Genomic DNA, 17881 nt, shown 5'->3' on the forward strand with positions numbered 1-17881 from the left:
GAAGCAAGATTCAAATCCAGGCCTCACTGACCCCAGAGGTTATGTGGTATTTGTATTTCAATACAAACATTGACATATAGATAAGGAGAATAAATTTTTAAAAAGAAAAGAGAGAGGACTTCCCTCGTGGTCCCGTGGTTAAGACTCTGCTCTGCCAATGCAGGGGGCATGGGTTCGATCCCTGATTGGGGAACTAAGTTCCCACATGCCTCTGAAAGGGGTGACTAAAAGTTGTTTGTTTTTTTTTTTAAAGGAGGGAAGGAGAGAGAGAGGAGGAAGGAGGAAGGGCTCAGCAAATTTGAACTAGCCACCTGGATTAGTTGCCGATTGCTGTACTAAAAAGGAGGAGCGCGTCTATTTGGGGGAAATGGCCCACACACGTGAAGGGCAGGCATAGAAAACCCTCTGAAGCCTGCAAAAACTCTGCAAGAGACCCTGAATGACAGCTCGCTGGAGAGCCTAGGGCTGAAGCCAGGAAGATGACAATAGAGACAAGGTCTGGCCATCATTTCCAAAGCAAGAGGTCTCCTCAGCTCTATGGCAGAGAAGTACCCTCCAGGGATGCCTGTTGGCCTCCTCCCAGCCGAGGCTGGACCAAGAAATAGTTGCTCTCTGGCTGTACCAGGAGCCTGGACCAAGTTGCAGGGCTTGTCACTTTATCTTCAGCCCCTGCTCTGGGAGCCATGGTATAGCTTCAAGGCTTGGGTAGCAAGACCTTGGCATTATGGGCATTATGATCCCCTGAGTAAGATGAGAGAGGTGAAGCAAGGGTTTTCCCATCGTGGAACCAGCAGCAACTGACTTCCTGGGATATCCAGACCTCCTACTGCAAAGCTCACACACTGGGGCCATGTGTGGCTGAGGTCACAGGCAGCAGCTTCTCCCGATCTGTGAAAGTCCAGATTTCCTAGAAGTCAGCAGCAGCCTTCCCAACTCTTGCTTTCTCCCCACCCCCTAGCACCTTTCAAAAACTGCACCATTTCTCAATGTCTTGAATTAAAATCCTCCCTCCGGGTAATACCCAGGGTGATGCCCTGGCTGAACACTGAGTGACTCAGGAGACCAAACTGGAACGGCCTGCCACCCAGAGGAACGGACACCTAATCCAGTTTTGCAAAACTAAGGGACATCTGAGTATACAGACTGATAGTCATAGTCACTACATGCTTTTGAGATAGTTGGGGCCCTCAGGGGTGAGCAGTGCTCCTACCCCATTGCAGATCTCGACATTTACAAGGGACTTTCACGGCCACCACTGACCCCGTCAGCAAGCCTACAAGGTGGCCACGATCCCCGTCAGTGGATTGTTGTTTATTTGCTAAGTTGTGCCTTACTCTTTGCAACTCTGTGGGGTGTAGCCCACCAGGCTCCTCTGTCCATGGGATTTTCCAGGCAAGAATACTGGGGTGGGTTGCCATTTCCTCTTCCAGGGGATCTTCCTGACCCAGGAATTGAACCCATGCTTCCTACTTGGCAGGCGAATTCTTTACCCCCGAGCCACCAGGGAAGCCTATTCCTGAATTAGAAACATGGATCTCTGGGATAGGAGCAAATGGAACCAAGGTTTGGACCCTCCATTAGTCTGATCGGGCTGCAAACAAATACCACAGACTGGGTACCTTAAACAACAGAGATTTATTTTCTCCTGGCTCTGGAGGCTGAAAGTCCCAGGTCAGGAGTCAGCCTGGTTGGTTTCTGGTGAGAGTTCTCTTTGTGGTGTGGGCTTCCCTGGTGGCTCAGACAGTAAAGAATCTGCCTGCAGTGTAGCAAACGTGGGTTCGATCCAGGTCGGGAAGATCCCCTGGAGAAGGGAATGGCTACCCACTCCAGTATTCTTGCCTGGAGAACTCCATGGACAGAGGAGCCTGGCGGGCTACTGTCCATGGGGTCACAAAGAGCTGGACGTGACTGAGTGACTCACACTTCCACTTTCTCTTCCTGGTGTACAGATGGCATCTTCTCTCCTTGTCTTCACGTGGCCCTGCCTCTGTATGTGCACATGGAGAGGGAGTGAGCTCTCTGATGTCTCTTATTTTTTTTAAAAATTTATTGGAGTATAGTTGTTTTACAACGTTCTTTTAGTTTCTTCTGTACAGCAAAGCGAATCCGCTACACGTGTACGTATATACCCTCTTTTTTCGATTTCCTTCCCATTTAGATCACTACAGGGTGCGGAGTAGGGTTCCCTGAGCTACACAGTAGGTTCTCATTAGCTATCTATTTTATACATAGTATCCATAGGCACCCCATTGATGTCCATGCATTTGTTCTCTACGTCTGTGTCTCTATTTCTGTTTTGTAAATATCATCTGTACCATATTCCTAGATTCCACACATATGCATTAATATATGATGTTTGGTTATCTCTTTCTGACTTACTTCACTCTATATGACAGACTCGAGGTCCAGCCACATCTCTACAAATGACCCAGTTTCATTCCTTTTTATGGCTGAGTAATATTCCATTGTATACATGTACCACATCTTCTGTATCCATTCCTCTACTGATGGACATTTAGGTTGCTTCCATGTCCTGTCTATTGTAAATAGTGCTTCAGTGAGCACTGGGGTGTTTGTGTCATTTTGAATTATGGTTTTCTCTGAGTGTATGCCCAGTAGTGGGATTACTGGGTAATATAGTAGTTCTGTTCTGGTGTCTCTTCTTATAAGGTCTGATCCTATAGATCAGGCCTCATCTTTAGGATTGTCTTTAACCTTAATTACTTCCTGAGAGGCTCTACTTCCGAAGACAACCATATTGTGGGGGAGAAGGCTTCAGTATAGGATTTTGTGAGACATAAACATTCAGTTCATAACACACCTCTAGCTTGCTGTTCATCACATCACACCAGGAAACTGAATGCATTAGGGAGAGGCATCTGAGGAGGGTGAAAAAGAAGGAAAGAAAGGATGGGGGTGAAGGTCTTTGCCTAATTTCAGCCTAAATCAAAGTGCCACACTACTTTCCCAGCCTTGAAGCAGACACTCCCCCTCCTCCCACCCCCAACCAATGTATTGAATCTGGAAAGTCTGTCTACAGGCAAACTGCAGAGGCTTTTGCTTGGCCTGCTTAATATCTTTTAGAAATCTGAATTTGTCCCTCATATTTAAAGCTTGGAAGGCTTCCTATAAAAACCTGGGTTTCTGGCTGCTCTTGAAAAATCAGATTATTTCTCACTGGGACTGCGTGTCAACCTAGCAACCATCAGCCTGAGTTCCAGAGTGACCTCTTCTGATGGAGCATCTGACCTATTCCCTCGTTCGCCCCCCAGTCCCCACCACTGGTCTGGGCCAGGCCCCCCACCCCGGCCCTTCTGGGAACACACTGGCCCTGTGGGCCTGGGGAAGGTGGGGTGCCATGGAGCAACTCGCCCTCCCTGAGCTTCTCTGCAGAGGTGACAGCGCAGCATGGGTCCTCTTTGATTCCAGGGCTGCTCATTCAATGTCCAGCTGCTCCTTTCCCCCATGACAATATCGCATAATTCACATGAAAGCGGATTAATATACAGTCAGGAAATTCAGACACACAATATAACTTCTAAGGGCCTTTTTATTTGTATGGGAAAAAGGAGCATCCCAAAATATTCACTGCTCCTCCCCGCTGGGGTTTGAAGATCATCCTTCAAGACCTTGTCCCACCGACCACTTGGATGCTAACCAGAGAATCCTGAGGGCTGAGGGTGGGTGGCTTCCTGGGTACCCCATGCTGGCAGCCAGCAACCCAAGCCTTCCATGTAAAGAGTCTGATCTTCGCGTTTATTTATTATTAAAAACTCAGTCTCTAGCTCTGAATCCTTTACTGTTTTTTGGCTCTTGCCTGTAGCCTCTCCCACCACCCAGTTCCTCTGATTATCTGTGTTGAAAAGTTTCCTCTCCTGACCCAAGAGGAAGCAGGCCTGTTATCCACTGTGCTGTTTAGCCCTGAAAAAAGTGGGCTAAGGAAATGGTAATGGTTCCCCATCCTCCCACGTGGCTCCCTGCTCCTTAGCTGCATGACCTTGGGCAAAGCAGTTTACCTCTCTGAGATTCTGATCGCTCTTCTGTTGTGTGTTTTGCCACACCTCAGGGAAAATCTACTGCGATCACGGATGAGGAAAAATTTTTGAAAGACAGAAAACAATAAATAAAGCTTAACCACAGTGACTTTGTCAGGAGCCCTAAAAGGAGACACTTCCCTGGTGTCTCAGCTGGTAAAGAACACGTCTGCCAATGTGGGAGACCGAGGAGACACAGATTTGATCCCTGTGTCAGGAAGATCCCCCGGAGAAAGAAAGGGCAACCCGCTCCAATATTCTTTGGACAGAGAAGCCCGGTGGGCTACAGTCCATGGGATCACAAAGAATCGGACATGACTGAGGACGCATGCATGCCTCCTAAAAGGAAACAGACAATGATTCCAAACAGGTAACAAAAGACAAGGTTAATGAAAGGACAAAGGAGTGGGATGGTTTGAGGACACTGACAAGGGACAGGACAGCCCCCTGGGGATGTATCTGTGAAGGTCTAAGCAAAGAAGCAACTCTCACAGAACCCAGGAGTGGGCTGAATTAAGAGGGCTGTCTGGGAGGAGCAGTGGCCTTCAGCATGGCATGCAGACAACCCACGGTGACCTGACGAGGGTGGGGAAGCTGGAGGAGTAAATATCCCAGTGTGCTTCACCCCTTCCCCTCTGGAGTGTGTTGGGACTTTCAATGGCTAAACCCACCTAGAAGCAAGAGAGTGAGGGAGCTCCTTGGTCCTGTCTTAGACATCAGTCTCTCAAGTCCCAGAGCAGGGTGGAGAAGAGTGGAGATTGGATCTGGAGGGGCAAACAGAAGATGTCTGGGACCACCTGGGAGTAAATAGTCGCTGTGTTTTTAAAGTGCTGCAGACATCATGGCAATGCTTTGTATCACCATCTCACTCTTCTCACCAGCCCAGGGAGGTGGGGACTCATTTATCCCCATTTTACATATGAGCGGACTGAGGCTTAGACAGGCAAAGTGACACCCTCAGTTACTAAGTGGTAGAGGCAGGAATCGAACCTAAGAGCCTGGATTCCTTGAGAATGTTGCTGTGTCATCTCTTGGATAGAGAATGAGAGAGACACTCATTGTATCATCATCCTAGATCACAGCACATATTGAAGTTTTCTGCCTTGTTCAGTATTCAGGGATCACATCCTGTCTTCAGGCTTCCCTGGTGGCTCAGATGGCAAAGAATCTGCCTGCAATGCAGGAGACCCGGGTTTGATCCCTGGGTCAGGAAGAAACACTGGAGAAGGGAATGGCAACCCACTCCAGTATTCTTGCCTAGAAAACTCCATGGACACAGGAGCCTGGTGGGCGACAGTCCGTGGAGTCGCAAAGAGTTAGACCTGACTGAACAACTAACACTTCCACTTCCAGACCCTGTACTCAGCACCATGGAGATATGCTGTCCTGGCCTCAAGGGCATATAACGTAACCAGGAGCCTGCTGAAGGCAGGAAGCAGAGCCACCAATGCAGGTGTGTGTGGTGGATGGGATGGTCTATCCAGATGGAGAAGAACGTAAGGCTCAGAGGATAATGAGATCAGGGGAGCGAGGAGACAGTCATTCCTCTTGATGACCCCAGGGCTTCCGCAGGGTGGAGCCTCTTGTCAATAGATGGGGAAGTAAGTGGGAAGGTGGTGGAGACAAGGAAGGAGTTCATTTTTGGTTGCCTGCAGAACATCCAGACACGTCCAGCCAGCTGTTGGACAGTGCGGGGCTTCAAGCAGGTTATTTAGCTCCTATTTCCTAAGAAACCAAAAAAGGGTTGCTTTCCCTTTTTTCAGTCATCCATGAATTCACAGAGAGGTCAGCAAGGCCCTAGGGAAGCTGAAGCCAAAATAAAGAAAGAGCTCTGGTCTCCAGTCACTCAGGAGAAGCCATCTAGGTCCCAGGCACTCCTTTCTGAGACTACTGTGTGAATGAGCAAGAAAACTTCTACTGTGTGGAGCCACTCACGTTTTAGGGTTTATTGCTTAACAGCAGATACAATTAACTCACCAATGTGTGGAGCTCCTCTGTGGATCACATCCTCTCTAGAAAGACTCAGCAGGCTAGGAAGCTCAGAACTGCCTCCAGAGGGACCCCTGGCTTCTAAGAGTGGCTTCTTCAGGCAAGACAGAAGCACATCTTCCTCCAAGGAGCTGGCTTCAGCCAGGGTGAGGAGAGCCCAGGCTGAGAAGGAATTTATCCCCCAGAGCTGGGGGCCTCTGAGCGAGGGGCTTCTCTTTGGGGATCCGTGGAGCTGGCTTTGCAGCTTTGTTCTGCGGAGACCCGGAAGTGGCTCGGGCCCTGGGGCTCCACGGATAATTGTTCCAACTTTAACAACAGGCTTTAGGATACAGTGAATGTCTGCAGAGGGCTTCCCAGATGGCACTAGTGGTAAAGAACCCACCTGCCAATGCAGGAGACATAAGAGGGTTCAATCCCTGGGTGGGAAGATCCCCTGGAGGAGGGCATGGCAATCCAGCCCAATATTCTTTTTTTTTCCTAATTAATTAATTTATTTTAATTGGAGGATAATTAATTTACAATACTGTGATGGGTTTTGCCATACATAACATGAATTGGCCACAGGGATACATATGTCCCCCACCCCAGCATTCTTGCCAGGAGAATCCCATGGACAGAGGGGCCTGGTGGGCTACGGTCCATAGGGTCACAAAGAATCGGAACTGAAGCAACTTAGCACACATGCACGCATGAGGGTCTGCAGAACTCTGTGGCAGGGAATTTATATCCAATCCCCTCACTTTCTTATCGTACATTGATTTAAGCGGTTCTTATTTAGCTCAAAGTCTGCAATACAGAGCATTTTTTTTTTTAATAATCTTGGTTTTTTTTGGGGGGTGTATTTTTTCCCCAGAATGAAGCCACTTTCCATTGAGTAATCGAGACCCATCTTGCTGTTCCCCCTCCAACGCTGGCCCCACCGCCACTCTCCCGGGAGCCCCAGAAGAACCAGTGGGGCGGCAGCCAGGGCTTCCCAAACCATGGCCTAATTCAGTGCTATTTGATATTCCTGCAAACTCAGGACCCACACGATGCACTGGGACAGTTTGTTTGGAGAATATATTTCCGCCCCTTTGTACTGCACGCCTGGGACCAAATGACATGCATGTCTTTTCTGCAAATCTAGGGTTTGCGAGCAAGCTGGAGGGAAGACAGCTTGAAACCATGTAGCCATGCTAGTTTCTCTATCCATGAGATGGGCACGCGGCTACGTGGCCCCACCACCCCACAGGGTAGTTAAGAGATTGTCTGGGAAAATCTCCTTGTCAGGAATGCCAGCTTCAAGGAAGAGAAAAGCCTACAATTGTGATCTGAATGAATAGGGGTTTCTTTTTCTCCCATTACCAGCTCTCTGGAGGTGTCAGTTTGAGGCATTGATTGGCTCCATGATGTCATCAGGGCCTAAGGTCCATCTCATCTTTCAGTTTCCTCTTCATTCCCATGTTGACTTTGGATCTTGTGCAATTGCTTCGTAGGCTCCCAATGGCTGCTGACTCTCTAGAACTCACGTCTGCATCCAAGGCAGAACGGAGTCAAGGCCAAGGCTTTCTTATTTAAAATATGTATTTGTTTATTTATCTGGCTGCCTGGGGTCTCAGTTGCATTCAGGTGGAATCCTGAAGGACAAGGAGGAGTGAGTTGGGGTGGTAATCATTGGTGCACCCACTCTGGACACTGTAAGCAGGACTCTGATGGCCCACAACTGCCCTTTCTCCAGAGACTCATCAGCTGGAGGAGCCACTTCACTCAGAAATGCATAAGAGATTCCTTGTTCCCCTGCCTCTGTGTTGGGGAAGACACTAGTCAATGACTGCTGTGCAGGCACAAAAATCCAGACTCCTTGCTTTAAGAAAGAACAGTTCATGTCATCACTCTCTAGAGCTCCCTGTGGATCAGGCGGAGGACTGACTTTTGCAGAATCCACAGCTTTGCTCACTTTCTTCCCCTGCCTCTTCTTTCATCACTCTCTTTTAAGGTTCTCTTGGGAATGAGTCCTCAAAAATCACTTGTATAAGTATCCCCACATCAGTCTGTTCCTAGGGAGCTTATCCTGAGACATCAGGTGGCCAACAGCTCCAGCGCAAGGAACAGCTTACAGAAATCTTTTCAGTGACAAGAGAAAATAGGGGGAGGTCAGGAGAGCTGTAAACCTCCATTCAGGGTGAGTGGCTGAGCCATGGCATCAGGGCACAGGGTGATGCCCTAATGCTGCCAATTCCTGCTGCAAGGCACAGAGTTTCTATCCCAGCTGTTTTCTGGGCCTGGGTCTGGTGAGGTACCAGTTGTAACCAGTCTGGTCCCTCTGTGTTATCCTTTTTTTCCAGGAGTACAAGCCAGCCCAGCTTTGAGAGATGGAGAGCAAGAAACCGATATCCAGGGGAAGCCAGAGCTATGCCTTGCTGGACTGTAATGCACTGAGTATTTTGCAGGCCCTGTGGATCAATAGCAATGCATAATTGAGAGATGAAACACTGCCTGGTTACACAGCCGTGAGACTGAGAGATGCGGTGGGCCCTAGCCAGCCCCAGAGTCCTTCTGAGGCTTGCTGCCTGGTTTCAAGGCATCTCCCTCAATCCCTACCCTCTCCATACTCAGGTAGAACAGCCTCCATTTAGTGGAAGTGAAGCTCATGCCAGATACGGGTAGTGTGGGATGGTGGTTAAGAGTGCAGGCTCTGGAGTCAGACTGTATCAGCTAGCCATTGCCACAATCATGCTGTGTAACAACAACAACAACAAAATGTTTTTGATAAAACCTCATGGCTTATAAAAATAGCAGTTAATTTAGCTGATACCTCTCTGGGTAAGCTGAAATAGCATCACTTTTAGCTGGGTTTGCTTATGTATTTGTGGTTCATTCAGGAATTAGCTGATCTAGGCTGTGGAACTGGAGTAGCTGTACTTTACCTAAAGATCTGTGAAATTCGTTCCACTTGTCTGTTTTCTTTCTTGGTCCAGTGAGCTAGCCAGAGAATGTTCTCACAAGGGAAGAAAATGGAAACATGAAACCTCTTATGGCCTAGACTTAAACTGGCACACTGTTACTTCTGTCTCATGATCTTGGCCTAAGAGAGTCACATGATTCAACCCAAAGGCAAGGATGGGGAAATACACTCCACCTTTTTACTGAGAAGTACTGTAAAGTCATATGACCAAGGACAAAAAAAATAAGCACCAATAATGCAATCTATCTCAGACTGCTTCTTTGAAATTCTAGCTCTGCCACTTGCTAGCTGTGTGAGATTGAGCAAGTCACTTAACTTCTCTGAGCCTCAGTTTTTTCATCTATAAAGTAAAAATACTAATGGTAGCTTCCTTTGGGGTGGTTGGTAAATAATTGTTCTTAGCACCATAAAGTTCTGTAGCCAGGAGGAAACCATCTTTGGGGTAGAGCCAGTTCTGGGGTAGCAGAGAGGAGATGAGAGGGAATCTAATCCTTGAAATCACTGAACTGCTTTACTGAGTGACCAGAAGCTCCCTAACAGTAGGTTTCTGTAAATGTATACATTCTCTTACTGCTTAAGCCAGAGTAGGTCACTTTTCCATTACTTGCAGCCAAAAGCTTCCCTTACGATGTAGATGTCTTAGTACATATGGATTGCTACAACAGGATACCATAGAATGGGAGGCTTGTGGGCTCTCCTGGTGGTTCAAATGATGAAGAATCCACCTGCAGTGCAGGAGACCTGGGTTCAACCCCTGGATTGGGAAGATGCCTTGGAGAAGGGAATGGCTACCCATTCCAATATTCTTGGGCTTTTCTGGTGGCTCAGACAGTAAAGAATCTGCCTGCAATGCAGGAGCAACAGAAATTTATTTCTGACAGTTCTGGAGCCCAAGGAGTCTAAGATAAGGTGCTAGTAGGATCAAGGTCTGGTGAAGACCCTCTTCCTGGTTATAGCCTGCTGGCTTCTCATCATGTCCTCATGCAGTGGATGTGGGGAGGGAGCTCTTACAGGTCTCTTTTACAAGGGAGCTAATACCATTCATGAGAGCTCCACCATCATGACTAATCACCTCCTTAAAGCTCTGCCTCCTAATAGCTTGGGAGTTAGGTTTCAGTAGATGCTTCAAGTGGGTGGGAAGGATAAATTCTGACCATAGCACTAGACCAGACCTTTACTGTTTCACAATCTTTTTTCTTAACCCTTTATTCTTTTAGGAATGAATAGCTCTTGAAATGAAATATTCAGCAATATTTTTAGTTTCACAAGTTTATTTTTCTTCCATTAAACTCAAGTTCAGTTCAGTTCAGTTGCTCAGTTGTGTCTGACTCTTTGCGACCCCATGAATCGCAGCACACCAGGCCTCCCTGTCCATCACCAACTCCCGGAGTTCACTCAGACTCACGTCCATCAAGTCGGTGATGCCATCCAGCCATCTCATCCTCTGTTGTCCCCTTCCTCTCCTGCCCCCAATCCCTCCCAGCATCAGAGTCTTTTCCAATGAGTCAACTCTTCACATGAGGTGGCCAAAGTACTGGAGGTTCAGCTTTAGCATCATTCCTTCCAAAGAAATCCCAGGGCTGATCTCCTTCAGAATGGACTGGTTGGATCTCCTTGCAGTCCAAGGGACTCTCAACAGTCTTCTCCAACACCACAGTTCAAAAGCATCAATTCTTCAGCGCTCAGCCTTCTTCACAGTCCAACTCTCACATCCATACATGACCACTGGAAAAACCATAGCCTTGATATATTCAATAGCTTTTTTTAAAGTAGCCTGTATGGTAGGAGCCCATTTGTATAATTTGTTTTTATCCATCTACCCATCTTTTTATCAACCTACCTATTGTTCATCATCATATATGGGAGTGAAACAACAGGAGTAATATGCATTAATGTAAAAATGGTGATTTCTTAGTAGTAAAATTTAGAATGACTTTCCTTTTTCTTTTCATTGTTTACCTTTTAAAATTTCTTGTTTGTTCTAAATGAGAAGGAAACTTTTTATTTTAACTGAAACTAGAAGTTATTATATATTTTCTTTGTAATACCTAAGCTGCTGCCGAAGACAGTAAAAGTGAAAGTTGCTCAGTCGTCTCTGACTCTGCGATCCCATGGACTATACAGTCCATGGAGTTCTCCAAGACAGAATACTGGAGTGGGTTGCCTTTCCCTTCTCCAGGGGATCTTCCCAACCCAGGGATCAAACCCAGGTCTCTTGCATTGCAGGTGGATTCTTTACCAGCTGAGCCATAAGGGAAGCCCTAACAACCATTAACTGAATACCCAGTGTGATCTAGATGAGTCTCTCTCAAAGTAGACTAGAGGTTGCGTAGCTCCAATCCAGCCTTCTTCCTCTTCCCTCCCTTCAGGCCAAGTTTATTTCCTCAAAGGTCTTTCATCACTATTATCTTATGGCCTCAAGACACACCTGTGAAATAGCAGGTCTGAAGTGTAATTGCTAACCCTATCTGACAGAAGGGTAAACTGTATCCAAAGAGGTTAAACGGCTCGGCTAAAGCCCCTAGCTAGAATCCCCGTCTCCAGATTTCCAGCCCGGAGCCTCCCAAGTTAGGACTATTAGGAAGTTTTTGATTCGAGCCCAAAGGTCCATCTTCACAGTTCAGGATTTGGCACATCGGCTCTTTGTCTTCTGCTGAAATCCCATTTGAGTCCAGCCAGATCTAAGACTGTCTAAATGAGACTTCCATTCTAATGCTCAGAGAGGCTTTTATGAATAACGATCAGCATTGGGGACATTTTTTTTAAGTTGCTAATATTAATTTTACAGAAATAAAATCTGATTGAATTCCTCCTGGCTTTCCCCATTAACTTAACGTTATGGACTTTTAACGGATGTTTTAATTAGACATTCCTAGTAATGGGAATAGGGCTCAATTTTCAAATGAGGGCCTAAGCTGCCAATATTTCCATTTGGACTTTTAATTAAGGTGAGAAAATATTAACCAATTATACCGGGTTATTGCCGGGGCTCTTTGTAGTATGGTGAGGTCACAACAGAGCAGGTCCTCAAGGACCTGAGGGTAAAGGAGGGTGAGAGTAGGGTTGGGACATCAGAGAAGGGCAAGCCAGTACCTTCGGAGAAGGGGATCCTGTGTCAGCTATTTCCCCATGTGAAGACGCAGATGTGGAATCTGGCTCCAAGTACTTCCCTGCATTTCTCTCTGATTTTTCTGAGGTTTGTGGAATACTCAATTGGCAAGTGTATCGACTTGCTTTTGCTGTGTAACAAAACACCCCCAAATGTCATGGCTTTAAAAGCAACCTTTTATTATCTCACAATTCTGCATAACAGCAATTTGGACTGAGCTTCACTGGGGATTTCTTCTGGTCTAGGCTGGATTTGGCTCATCCTGACCAGACTTGTTCATGTCTCTGTGGTCAACTAGTGGATCAGCTGGGGCTGGCTGGATGATGATGGTCTTGGTTGGGATAATGGGGGCCTCTCTGCTAGTAGGTGCTCATTGCCCAACAGGCTAGCCCGCATGGCAGGGTTTCAAGAGCTGCCAGAGCATAAGCTCTCATGCTCAAACGCTTTCCCAGTCTTTGCTTGACTCTCATGTGCCACTGTCTCATTTGGCCAAAGCAAGTCATGCAGAGAGGACAATCCAAGGATGAAGACTTTATAAGAAGCATAATTAAATTGGGACAATCCTGCAGTTAACCCACCACAGCAGGTTAGGTGAAAAGCAGCTGAGACACTAAATCAGAAGTCCCAAATACAAGTGCCAGCCGAGCATGGCACACGAATGGGTGAAGTAGGAGGCACAGAGAGACCCTGGTGACCACACTGACTAAAGGGGCTCTCCCTGCTCAGCCCCAGTGGATCATCACCAAGCAGGGACACAAGCCCCCGGTGGCCAGAGAGTCTCTGTTCTCTACTGTCACCAGATGTCTGTATTTTTGTAGACAGTCCCTCAATTTTTGAACATTGGAAAAAATTTTTAATGCTATACAGCTATTAGAGAATGGGAAGAAAATTTAAACAGGAACTCTACAAAGGAGGAAATCCAAATGGGCAATAAATAGATGAAGTGGTGGTTGGCCTCATCAACCATCAAAGAAATACAAGTTAAACCCAGGATGAGGTATAGTTCACAGCATAATCTCAGATGCTGCTAGTTAGAGGGAAAGCTGGGACAAAAAATTATTGAGAAGAGTTAAAGATATGCAAAGACTGTATGCAGAAATTCCACTCCCTGGCACATATTCAGAAGTGTGAGCCCCTATTCACCAGGTGATACGGTCAAGAATGGGCATGGCAGCATTGTACCAAAGAGAGCAACGCTGGAAACAACCCAAATGTCCAACAATAATAGAACTGATCAATATATTGTTGTGTAACAATACAATGGAGTACTATACAGCAATGAACACAACCAAGATACCAGGATATGAAACGACATGGTTGAATCTCACACATGTGATGCTGAGCAAAAGAAACAAGACACAAAAGAATGCATACTGTAGATTCTCTTCCTAGAAAGCTCAAAAAAGAGTAAAATTAAATACTGTATTTATATAAGATAAAATAATTTTTAAGAAAGATAAAACATCATGAAAAAGCCTAGACAGTGGTTATCTCTGGTGACAAAGGAAGGGTGGTGATTGGCTGGAGGCGTCTCAGGGGCTTCAGTATTCTCTTTCCTGACCCGGGTGGTGGTTTCACAAGCTGGAAAACCCATTTTTGGAGCAGAACAATTTTTCTGCTCCAAGTGGTCTTGAGTGGGGTCACTTGGTGTTAGTCAGTGGGAGGCTGGGCTAGTTTGGAGGATCTAAGATGTCTTAAGTCATATATTTTTTGGAAAGACTGGGCTCATTCTGGGCTCCTGTCCCTACCCCTGTGGTCTCTCCAGAAGAGTAGCTGGCATTCTCACATGGCTGCTTGGGGCTCCAAGAGTGAGCGTACCCAAAGACAGGAGGTGGGAGCTGCTGGTCTTGGCAAGACAAGGGCTGGAAACTAGTATTTCTTCGATGCTGTCTTCATTACAGCAGTCACGGTGCACCCAGGTCCAGGGAGAGGGAACATGACCCCACCTCTCCATGGAGGATGTCAGAGAATCTTTGGCCACTTTTAATCTGCCATAATACAGCTACATTATTATCATTGCTATTATTATTGTGTATTAATTATTGTGGTGTTGGAGCAGACTCTTGAGAGTCCCTTGTATTGCAAGGAGATCAAACCAGTTAATCCTAAAGGAAATCAGTCCTGAATATTCATTGGAAGGACTGATGTTGAAGCTGAAAGTCCAATACTTTGGCCACCTGATGTGAAGAACTGACTCTTTGGAAAAGACCCTGATACTAGGCAAGATTGAAGGCAGGAGGAGAAGGGGACGACAGAGGATGAGATGGTTGGATGGGATCACCGATTTGATGGACATGAGTTTGAGCAAGCTCCGCAAGTTGGTGATGGACAGGAAAGCCTGGCATGCTGCTATCCATGGGGTCGCAAAGAATCGGACACGACTGAGCGACTGAACAGACTGAATTATTATGATTATCCCAGTGTTAAAAGTTTGAGGAAGCAGCACCAGAACCAAGGTTTTCCTATTGCTCTTGTTGAAGAAGCAGCCTTGAAAACTGGATTCCTTCTTCATCTGCGGTAGGAGTCCTGATTCCTATCTTGTGACTATCAGACGGAGGGAGATGAGCAGGTTTTGGGCAGACTTGTGCCCCAGAGGATGTAGCCCTTTTCTCTTCCCCCTTCTCTGTTCCCACGCTTCCAGAGCTCCCTTCCCCTCCTCCATCCCTGCACCCCAGAGCTGGGGGCCCTGCCCTGTCCCCACTCCCCGACTCCAGGGAAACAGAGCCTGAGTCCCTTGATGAGTCTGCTCAGAGGAGGCTGTGTGTGACTCGACATCACATCCGTTCCCTGTCCACCCCAGGTAGGGGCCCTGCCCTGTCCCCACTCCCCATCTCCAGGGAAACAGAGCCTGAGTCTCTTGATGAGTCTGCCCAGAGGAGGCTGTGTGTGACTTGACATCACATCCATTCCCTGTCCACCCCAGGATTTGCCTTTCCACTTCCTATTTTATTTGTCAAAAGCTTTTAATAGAGTGGTAGATTAATACAGAGGTGACAGGCCTGCCTTTTGGAGCTGAGCTATCAGGGTTCAAATTGTAGTTCTGCCATTTACTGACTGTGGCCTTGAGTAGGTTATTTAACATCTCAATGCCTCAGTCTGCTTGTCTGTCCAATGGGGATACTGATGATTATATATCCCTGGTGTGGGGCAAATGAGGATGAAGTGAGCTATCACAAAAAAGCACCAAGAACAGTACCTGCTCATAGTAAGGACTAGGTAAATGTTTGCCCTTATTTTAATTATTGCAAAGTGAAAATGTACCTAGTAAGAATCATCTAGAAGAGCATATGGTGAAAAGTCAGTCTGCCCACAATTGTGTATTTTCTGCAGTTCTCCCCAGAGCCAACCTCTACTAGTAGTTTCTCTGATACACTGCTAGAAATGTTCATTCAGTGTGTGTGTGTGTGTATGATATTTTAAAAATCATATATATATATATATGCATATACACCCCCCCACACATGCACATACACAAACTTCTTTACCCTAAGAAGGGTAAGAAATCCATGGAGGAAAACATCCTTCAGGAGGTACTCCCAAATTGTACCAGGTAGGTAGTTTCTGACCCTGCTTATGGTTTTTAAAAGTTTTGTCTCAAATTTACTGTGTAACCTTGGAAAGTCCCTTCTCTCTGGCCTCAGTTTTCCCATCTGTTAAATGGGTGCTGGACAGGTTAGCTCCAAACCCCTCTGGAGCAGGACATTCCAGGGCTTTAAGGGTACAAGAAGTCTCTGCTGTAGCCAGGACCCAGGGAATTTAGGATGTCAGCCTTCTTCTGCAGCCAAAGAGTTGCCTGGCCCCGTTTCACACAGCCTCTGTGAAGGGGCTGGGGACGTGTGTCACTGAGGCGAGGAGAGCCGGGTAATGAGGCCAGAGCGGGAAGAAGGCAAATGTCCTGGGACCGCCTGAACCGAACCCAGGGCATCCGGAGACGCCAGGCGGGCGGCTTCGGTTTGTGTTGGATGCCTCACAGCCCGCCCGTGGTAACCGAACCGGCTTTTGTTTGTTTGTCTAAATAGGAAGACAGAGGCTTGGGGCTGCCTGGGATGGCTCCACAAACAGCCCCGCGGCCAGAGTGGGCGGCCGGGGGCTGAGCTGGGCAGCCAGAGGCCTCTGGGACTGAGGTGGGGAGGGTGCCTGGAGGCCAGGCCAACCAAGCCCACGAGGGGAGAGTGTGACAGGCAGACAGGACCTGGAGAAGCAGGGTGGTCACGCTGCACTCCCCTTGGAGAAGAGGGACAGGAGACTCTGGACTAGCCCAGAGCGAGGTTAGGCTGCCCTCCCTCCACCCTGGCTCTGTTCATCCCAGGGGATGCAGACTTGGGGCCCAATGTCTGTGGGCTGCCTCCTCCCTGCCCATCAAACCCAAGTCAGTGTCAAATGGTCCATTGATCCCTCCCTTCTATTGCGGAGGGAGTGGTGGCTGGTTAATTAGGGCCTCCCCTAGTCAGCAGAGGGAGTGGAGGGGACCAGCTCGCTCTGAGGCCAGGAGAGCTGGACAGCTATCCATGGGCCTCCTTGACCCACGGGTCCCCAAGGCCTTGCTTCCTCTCTATCTCAGGGTGGCCAGGTTCTGGATGGTGGTGGTGGGAATGAGCGATAGTCCCAGATCCAGAATTAGAGGAATGTTTGTGTTTTTGTGTGTGTGAAAGAGAAGGAAATATTGATCTAGATTATACAGATTTGGTATAGGTACAGAGCTAAACGGGCTTACCCAGTGACTCAGCAGTAAAGAATCCACCTGCCATGCAGGAGACACAGGTTCAATCCCTGGGTCAGGAAGATCCCCTGGAGGAGGGCATGACAACCCACTCCAGTATTCTTGCCTGGAGAATCCCATGGTCAGGAGCTGGCAGGCTACAGTCCATAGGGTTGCAAAGAGTCAGACATGACTGAAGTGACTGAGCATGCATGCGTGCACACATAGGACTTTTGAAGGTGCCATTTTTATAGCTCAAATATGGTCCAGTACCATCAATTTCATGTGGTTCAACTTAACAGTTGTAGTGATAGCATATGTAACGCAGACATACAGATGTACACACATACACAGATATATAAATATGTTGCTGAGTTATGTCTGACTCTTTTGCAGGAGAGGGGCAATTCCCTAAAGGAAATTGGGGTGCTCTTTTCAGTACCAGGGTATAAGGATGCTGGGTAGTAAAAAAAAAAAACTCATGTCTACCACACACTTGGAATATAATCATACAAATACATTTTCTTTGAAATAATATGGTCAAAGAGTCAGGGAGCTTGGAGAGGCCCAGGTACTAACCACCAACCCAAATGTCAGCTTTATAGCGATTTTATAGTTTAACAGTTTTACAAGCTATATCCGGTGATTTCTCCCACAGGTGGTTTTACCTCTTATGTCCTTACTCAACTACTCCTCCCAAGCCCCACCACATGGGCCACCCCCAAATAGCTAATTTCCCAACAGACATGTTTCCTCTAGGAAGAATCAAGGTGACTTCAGACCCTGACAAGGAAGAAGGCTCAGGAAAGAGACCCTGGGGCTCAAAGGTTTTGAAAAGGAAAATGGCGTCAAATCCCATCTGTCACCAAACAGGTGATCAGTGCAACCATGGGTGGCTCAGGATCTAGTTCTGCCTCTTTTCTTACTTCCTCTCTCTGATCTCCAGTGGGCCCACCTGCAAGGAAGAGCTCTGATCTCAGTAACAGACCTTTCTTTGTCCCAATGCCGCATCTCCTGAAGTCAGCACCCTGATTTCCTGCTAGAGAGTCACCCGTCTCCCTCAGAGGCATCGTTTGGGTGGGATGACAAACTCCTGAGCGATACTA

This window comes from Bos mutus, chromosome 18 (assembly GCF_027580195.1).
Source record: "Bos mutus isolate GX-2022 chromosome 18, NWIPB_WYAK_1.1, whole genome shotgun sequence".
Classification (NCBI taxonomy): domain Eukaryota; kingdom Metazoa; phylum Chordata; class Mammalia; order Artiodactyla; family Bovidae; genus Bos; species Bos mutus.